Source organism: Myotis myotis, unplaced genomic scaffold (assembly GCF_014108235.1).
Source record: "Myotis myotis isolate mMyoMyo1 unplaced genomic scaffold, mMyoMyo1.p scaffold_m19_p_14, whole genome shotgun sequence".
NCBI classification, from domain to species: domain Eukaryota; kingdom Metazoa; phylum Chordata; class Mammalia; order Chiroptera; family Vespertilionidae; genus Myotis; species Myotis myotis.
This window is the reverse complement of record NW_023416318.1, coordinates 3,811,649-3,820,476: the sequence shown is the minus strand read 5'-3', so window position 1 is coordinate 3,820,476 and position 8,828 is coordinate 3,811,649. Positions and strand designations below refer to the sequence as shown.

Here is an 8,828-nt window from a genome sequence, read left to right as displayed (position 1 = left end):
AGCTAAATCATGCACATTAACATTTTTCAGCCCCAATCTTGCTGCAAGTTCTTTGCCTAGTGTGGTTTTTCCAACCCCTGGTGTACCCGTGAGCAGGAGGTTTGGAAGCAACATGGTCCTCAATGTGATCACTCATTCCTTTCTTGAAAAGGCAAATAACTACATATCCAATGCAGTACTTATTTATTGGGAATACTACTTTTTAACTGTGCTATCATATTATTTAGAATACTATTGTGTCGGTTGGCACCAGAGTTACAAAGTTGCCTAGGTTTTATTTTTGCGTCTAGCCTTATTTTCTCCATAAACTCATATTTTTTAGGGTGGGATTTTGTAGAACATAAGATTTTCAGGAGTGCATTTATGGTATTTTAGTAGAAACACCTGCAAATCTGTTGTTTTTGTTGGCAGCCTACGATAAAAAAAAATTGCTCCTTTTCATGATAAACTATCCAATTTGCTTATTTGATAGAGTAAAGTTTTGGATGACAAACAGATGTAAATCTGAAAATAGCTCTAAATATATACCTGTAATGGCAATTAGTATTGCACTGTATTGCTGATTGAACTGGTTGTTCATATTTGAAAACTGACATTAACATGTGCTATGGAAAATTAAAATTTCTGTATCAATATGGAAAATATCAGGAATATAAAGACCAATTTATCTATAATAATAAAAGGGTAATATGTTAGTTAGACTGGACATCCTTCTGGGAGTCATTCCAGACATCCTCGGACAAAGCTGGGGCCGAAGCAAAGCCCGGATCCCGGGTGCCTGCCAGCGGCCGGAGGGAACCCCTGGGTGCCGGAGGGAAGCTGGTGCCAGCAGCCGGGGGGAAGGAAAGCCACTTTTGCACAAATTTTTGTGCATCGGGCCTCTAATAAGAATATATAACTAAAATGATGTAACACCATTCTTGGCTGTTTGTTTATTTCTTGTTTCAAAACCATAGTTTTATTACAGGTCCATCTCTGAGGGAGGGTGGCACCAATACTCAGCTCAGGAGTAAATCCTGCCAAGTTTAAGCTCCCACAGGCATTCCACAGGTCATGGGTATGTGATGACATTATATCTACTGATATGAGAAGAAAACTGTTGCGGAAATTTGGGGAAATTTTCCTCATTCTAAAAGAAAGAACAGCATTGTTGTATCTTATTCCTCTGTCCATTAAAGTACCTATATATGACACAGGTCTAGTATCGCATGAACATGAGGGCACCTAAACTGAGGACAACCCAAAGGCAGAGAGAAAACAATGACAAAAACCTGAGTCTTCAAGGAAGCTTCAATTACAAACCCTGGAGCCATTTACATTAAGTAGTTTGTTCTTCAGCCAAACACATTTTGTTATTTTAAACTATTAAACATATTTTTCTGTGATATTCAGTCAAATTTATCCTATCCCATCAAGAGCCTACTAATTCACACATACCACACACACACATACTCCCTACATACAGACACACACCCATCATACATTAACACGTGTACACATGCACGTAACACACACAGAGACTTTCTTGGAGATTTTATTTCCACATATTCCCAGTCGCCTTTCCCATCATTCTCTTGGATCTATAGCAATTTTTTTTTTTCACTTCAAATGAACGGATTCACAAAGGGGCAATTGTGAATTTCTTCCTCTTTTTCTCTAGTTTTTCCTGTCAATAATTGAGTTATTCATGATTTCAAACATCTTCTTTAATAAATGTAAAGGAATATTACTAGACATGATTCTACTTCTGCTAACTTCACATGCTAGTGTGGAGTTGTCAGCACTATTCTCCATTACCCAGTGACTTTTGAGCATACACGGGCTTTGCCCCATGTGATAGCAGTATTTGCAATCTCTGTACTTCTGTGTTGAACTACCTTTCATCACGTCCCTAGCATAAAAATCTAAATATTGTCCTTCAGAGGAATAATCTTACTGCCATTTTAGATCTTTAATATATTTAACAAGATTAATTTGACCTTAGCAGACCAGACTTCCCAAAGAGTGATGGATAGTAATATATCACTTCTACACATATTTTAAAACATCTATCATGTACCATGTACCTTCAAACTGCTGATGATATATCCGTGAGTAAGGCATTTCTATGCTCCCTGGACTTAAATTCTTTTAAAACATTTTGTTAGAGACACAGAGTATTTTTTTAGTTATTTTAATGCTCATGCCCAGCATTGAATGTGTGTGTGTGTGTTAAATCTTCAGATTGGTTCATGTCTTGTTTGTTTAGAAGGCGAGTATAATTTTGTGTTTTACTCAGTATCAAGGATTATGTGCCTATTATATGTGAGGCAAATAGTTACTATATTTAAGAGACCGACATTTAGGGAGGAGAGAAAGAATGTAAGTCTATTGTAGGTTACTGAAATAAATACTAGACAGAAGTATGAAAAAATGCTCTATAAGTGCACATAAAGTGCACTTATATGTTCTGTGAAAGAATAAAGGGAGGAGATATTTAATTAGTACCTAATTATGAATAGGGGTTTTTATATTAGCGGGACAGAATTAATAGAGAAGTATGCATTCTGTTAAAGGAAAGTACAATTTCAAATTTAAAGTAAACTTGGACTTCAAATTTCACTACCTACCTAAATGAAGAGTATGGACTCCAGGCCCTAGGAGTCATTAGAGAATGTAAAGGCAGTGATGTGATCCAGTATCTCTTAGGGCGCTAACTCTAGTGGCAATGTGGAAACTAGTTCCTAGTGGAAATAGAATAGAGGCAGGGAATCCATTGATAAGTTAGTGCAATGAATGAACCAGAGATGGATGAAGGCCTAAAATGTAGCAGGCACAGATTGCAGATAAATATGAGAATTATTGATCTAGGCTTTCTAAGACAGAAAAGCTCTTAGACCAAACTCTGTGACTGAAGATTAGATGAGCTGCCTTTAAGAATGTGATGGTTTCTTTGATCACACTGCTCTAATCACAAATCAAAGAATTGTATGTGTGTGTGTGTGTGTGTGTGTGTGTGCACGCGCATGCGTCCATTTTGTGAGCATTTTACTGGTGAAGTAAAAATATACATAATATTAAAATGCCTTGTGCCATTTCAAATGCATTTTGGAGGGAGCAGGTTTGTTTATGTAACATTTGGTGATGTTATCTAAACAAGACAGATAACAAATACATTGGGATTACTATCCAAACAGAAACCACCCTGGACTAAGAACCGTTATGATAAGTGACTCCTGAGGATAAGGGACTTTTTATGAGTCTCTGGTATTTGCAATCAAACTACAAAGAAAATTGAAACTGCCATCAGTGATGGATAAAGCGGTACCCTGCCCCAGACCTGTCTAAGGGAGCACTTATTCCATGTGCAGGGTGAAGCAAATGGCTTTCAATTTTATTTTCCACTCACTTTTCAGCAAGGCCAGAGTTGCTGTGTTTGTGTATTTATTTATTTATTTCAATCACACACTGCTCAAAAGATTTCGCTGTAGCAATCAGAAAGTACAAGGGCTTCCTTGACTGCCTGTGTGTGACCAGTCATGGGCACTATTTCATAGTCAAATCCTGCTATGGAATAGTAAGTCGTCACCCATACCAGAGAGCAAGCGACAATAAAAATAACTACACGATTCAGTTCAGCTCAGTGTTAAGAACGGAACATGTGGCCGATCCCGAGTAACAGTCTGGCCCCAGGGACTCTAGCCAATTTCCAGAGATTGTACAGGTGCCCTGCAATCTTCCTTGTTCATTTGTGTATGCGCCTTACATGATTGCTCAGGCTTTCTGATGTTAGTTACTTTCCCAAAGGTCATGACAAAAAAACAAAATATCAACTAATGACTTAGCTCTGGACGATCACCAATGTTTCGTTATGTTTTGGCAGTTGAGCGAAGTTGCTTTGTACTGCTTCCACAGAGCTTCCAGGGGAGACTATTAACCTCTTTCTTTCCCTTATTTTTTTTTTTTTAGTAAAGAATATATCGTAGTTTCAGATAATTAAGGTTATATTTTTTTATGCACATAAAATAGATCACCTAACTTCAAAATAAGTCCAAATGTATATTTCCCTTAAGCATTTGTTTTGCAGTATATTAAAGAACCTTTGTTTTTTTATATATTTAGCCAGCTGGCTTATCATATATATGTATTATTTATTTAAAAACATTTAAAGCAGTTCCTAATATGATGCCAAACCAGTTTGTTGACAAGTCAAAATCAAATTCATGCAGATAAAGTATATCTTTGTAAGAGTAGCGGATCTTTAAAACATTGTGGTAGAAAAAAATAATGTCTCCCCAAATATTCCTAAACGTTCATGCCTTAATCTTTAGAGAATGTTACATTACATGGTATAAATAATTCAGATTGAAGATTTTTCATGACTATTTGTTTATTACTTTCCCAGCAACATGATAGTAGTTCAATGCACTGTTTTTCATTTATATCATATGAATTTATTCAAAGATGATTTACTAAAGGACTGCTGTGTTCCTGGCACTGACCTAAGTACTTAAAAATATGAATTAACAAATTATATAAAAAACACTGTCTCTATACACCTTCTATTTTTGTAGGATTTGATACATCATAGGATTTGATGTATTTAATAGAAAGTCCTCAATTACAATGCTACACACTATATATTTTTCTAATCTCATCTGGTTATTAGATGATCACCTGTAATATACAGGAGTGTGCAAAAAGGAGGTTTGCAATTATTTGTATGGAAAATCTCTCTATATAAAATCCTAAGCGACCAGTCGACTGTTCGACCGTTCAACTGTTTGACCAGTCGCTATGATGTGCACTGACCAGCAGGGGGCAGACGACCAACTCAGGAGCTGCCCTCTGGTGATAAGTGCACTCCCACAGTGGGAGCGCCTCTCCACTGACCAACAAGCACCAGACACCCGGCTCATAGCTGGTGAGCACAGCTGCGGCAGCACGAGCTTCTCCCACCTCTGTAGCAGTGCTATCCAGCAGCAGCTGTGGCTGGAGCAGGGCTTGGATGAGAGGGAGCTCAGGCTCCTCCCCAGCCATCTGCCACTTCACACACTACTACATCCCTCGGGGGATGTCAGACTGCGGGTTTCGACCCAATCCCAAGTAGGCACCTGGCCTGTGGGGATCAGGCCGAACCCAGCAGTCCAACATCCCCTGAGGGGTCCCGGATTGTGAGAGGGTGCAGGCCAGGCTGAAGGACCCCACCAGTGCACGAATGCGTGCACTGGGCCTCTAGTAATATAATAAGTAATAAATAATAATATAAGAATAAGCTGTGTTTTTTTGTCACAACTGTAAACCTAATATTTTCCCCACTCATGTGCAAAAAAGTGTCTAGGTCCACTAATTTAAACTAGAGCATTGGGGACTCCTCTCTGAGAAGGTAATATTTAGACTAAGACATGAAGAATGAAAGAGATGTGGTCATGAGAAGAACTAGAAAAGAAGTGGTACTGGGAAGACTGCAATATGATATATTACATTGCTATATCTGTACTTATAGTAGATGGGTTCACAACAGCATACTCTAGGCAGGACACACAGAACTCTATAGCAAATACTCACTTATTAAATCAACAAAAATATCTCGTTCTATGCCTTTTTAAGCCATGGTAATGGACTGCATGGCTATTCACTCATATTCTTTGGCACCTGAGGGATGTGATACATTCCTGCTCTGTGGGACTCAACAATGGCCATGTGCTTGACTAGGGGAAGGTGTACGTAAGTATGATATGAGATTGATCTATTATCTATCACTTGACTACCCATCTATCAATCTGTATCTATTTATCTATCATCTATCTATATATTTATCATATATCTGTTATCTATCTATCTATCTATCTATCTATCTATCTATCTATCTATCTATCTATCTATCATCTATCTATCTATCTATCTATCATCTATCTATCATCTACCTGTCTACAAGCAGAAGTAATGAGTGTCAGTAACAATCAGAAGTCTTAAGAACCATAAAAATGCATTGTTATGCAAGCTTCCTTTCCTTTTTACTCTATAAGGATAACAGACAATGTTACCAGTAGAGACAGAGTTTACTCTATGGCCTGGGTCTTAGCTTGAAACTGATGCAAAAATTCAGTGTGAATTTTTGAATATTGCATCTGTGTTGTCATAAATCTATGGGATTATGGATTTTTTTAAAGTATTGTGATTATTTTTTAGCATTACCTTGCCTTTCCTGACAGATACAGCCAAATGTATCAAAATGTCCAAAGTTTAGCTCCTCTTTTTTTTTAAGGATATTGTTCAGATTTGTGCTATCCAAAATGATAGCTGCTACCAACTACAGTATTTATTTATTTATTTATTTTTTCATTCATTCAAATATTTATTGAGCAGCTAGGGAGATACAAATGTGTTTAAAACATGGTCAAAGAGGCGAGATACATGAACAAGTCAAGAAAAGTTCACTGAATCACAGCAAAAGAAAGGTACATTAGGAAACTGAGTGAGATTGTTTCCAGCCTGGAAGGGGGCATGGGTGAGTCATAAACTGGGAAAGGGCACTGAGATTAAAACAGAGACTTCAGTCTGGATTGTTGATGATACTCAGTAGGGACTACATTTATCTCTCCTTTTCCTCTTTCCCCATCTTTGGGCTTAATTTACTGGTAGTGCCCAGGATTGTTCAATGCGCCTTGTCTATACTTGCCTGCATTTTTGCTTTAATGTCTTCTATAGAACTAGGTCCTTTTGGTGTTTTAGGAGTTTTTTTCCTATTTTTTGAAGGATTGAAGGATTCTTGACCTTTTGATCTTGGTGCTGATGGTTTTGAGTCTTTTCCATTCTGATTTGATTTCTGTGCATTTTTGGCTGGAGTATCTCATATGGATTTCTTTACTGGAGCTTTTTCTACTACCTCCTCCTCCTCCTCCTACTCCTCCTCCTCCTCCTCATCATCATCATCATCATCATCATCATCATCATCATCATCATCATCATCATACTCCTCATCCTCATCATCTTCATCAGCAGCAAGTTTTACTTTTTCTGCGGAACCTTGCTAACACCCTCCAGGGACTGGCCGCTTTCCAGACATACTTAGGAGTTTCACATCCTCCTCCTTGTCATCTTCTGACTCTGCGTCTTCCTCCACAGCTAAGTTCTGTCCACTAATATGCACAGGCCCCGAACCACCCTACAACCGTAAGACCACAGGTGGTGTTATTTCAAAGCCACCACGGGAAACCGTTGGCTGTACAGACATTTTCACAGTTGCCAGTGTTGCTTTAATTGGACTGCCTTCGTAATTCATTGCCTCTGCTTTGACAATGTGCAGTTCATCCTTTGCTCCAGCCCTAGACTGACCGTTCGTAAAGATAATTGGTGCTGATTTTCATCATTATCCACCTTAAAGTGATAATCTTTCTCGGCCTTTAGTTCACAACTGAAAAGGTAGTTCTGGGGCTTCAGAGGGCTCATGTTCATGTTCATAGAATCTTCCATGGGGTGGTAGCACACACTTAGGTGAGAGGGAAGGCAGATGGAGATAAATGGCTTCTGTGGATGGAATTGCATGAGGGCCCAACTACACTATTTAAATTCAAATCAATTCAACCTAAATAAAATATAAAATTTAGTTCTGTTACATTAACTACATTTCAAGTACTCAATAGGTCACATGTGTCCAGTGGATACCACATGCAACAGCACAAAGAAAGATGATTTATTTTCTCTTTTAGTATAATTTATTGATTTCAGAGAGAAAGAGAGAGGGAGAAAGAGATAGAAACATCAACTTTGAGAGAGAATCATTGATCAGTTACCTCATGCTGGGGTGCACCACACTGGGGATCAAGCCCACAACCTGAACATGTGCCCTGACCAGAAATTGAACTGTGACTTCCTACTTCATAGGTCAACGCTCAACCACTTAGCCATGCCAGCTGGGCGAAGATGATTTCTATCATCACAGAACGTTCTACTGAGAAGCAATGGCTCAGATTGTGAAAGACTTGGAGCTTTTCTAGCTTCCATCGTGTTCCCAACATATGGGGATTCATTCATCTTCTTTCTCTAGAGGTAGTTAAACCTAATCAAGGGAAGAGCTTCAATTCTCCCAAGTATTTTAAATCTCACTGTGTTCCTGTGTGTTTTTATTCTTTTTTATCTAAAACCAATTGAAGATATTGCTGGACCATTTTACACCTCACTAATGGCCAGACCCTCTGGAATTCACTAATGCTGTTACACACCAATCAATAACAATTAACTGCCACCACTTCAACTTGCTATTTGCCTGGTTCCAGAATTAGCAAGTGTGACACCCCTGGTTAATTGAGAATTACAGTGATTTCTGAAGCTTCTCAAACCAATTGATGTAGAATTTTAGACATGATATCCAAACGCACATCCCTTCTCCGCGTCCAGCACGGAGAGAGAGAGTGATATAACTTCCTGTTGCTCACATCCATGGATCCTAGCCAAAAGAAAGCCAGCTTGCACCAGGGGGTGAGAATCAGTAAGCCAGTCAGCACCAGGGCATCTGATCTCTCCATTCCCGGCTGTCCTGGCCCTGTGCTATTTCAGTTTCCAGTAGCTCCTGATGGCCTAAAATTTAAAGTATACTAAAGAATATTTTTGTGCCACTTCAACTTACCTTTAAAATATATTTTCTACTTCACTTCATAAGGATGATTTTGTCACTGTTCATTGCATTTTTTATGGACTTCAACTATGGACTTGGAATGAATCTTCCCCTCTATCTACAGGTTAAAATCCCATTCAGAACTCAGTTTTTCATGGCTCTTTCCCAGATCTTGTAGGCCACACTGATGACTGCTTCCACGGAAACATTATAGTAGTTCTGTGTACTCGTG

The 8,828-nt window shown here is 38.6% G+C and overlaps 1 pseudogene; it reads right to left on the bottom strand.

Moving 5' to 3' along the window:
- Window positions 1–6,585: 6,585 nt before the first annotated feature.
- Window positions 6,586–7,455, bottom strand: LOC118668806 (annotated as a pseudogene).
- Between the last annotated feature and the right edge of the window lie 1,373 nt (window positions 7,456–8,828).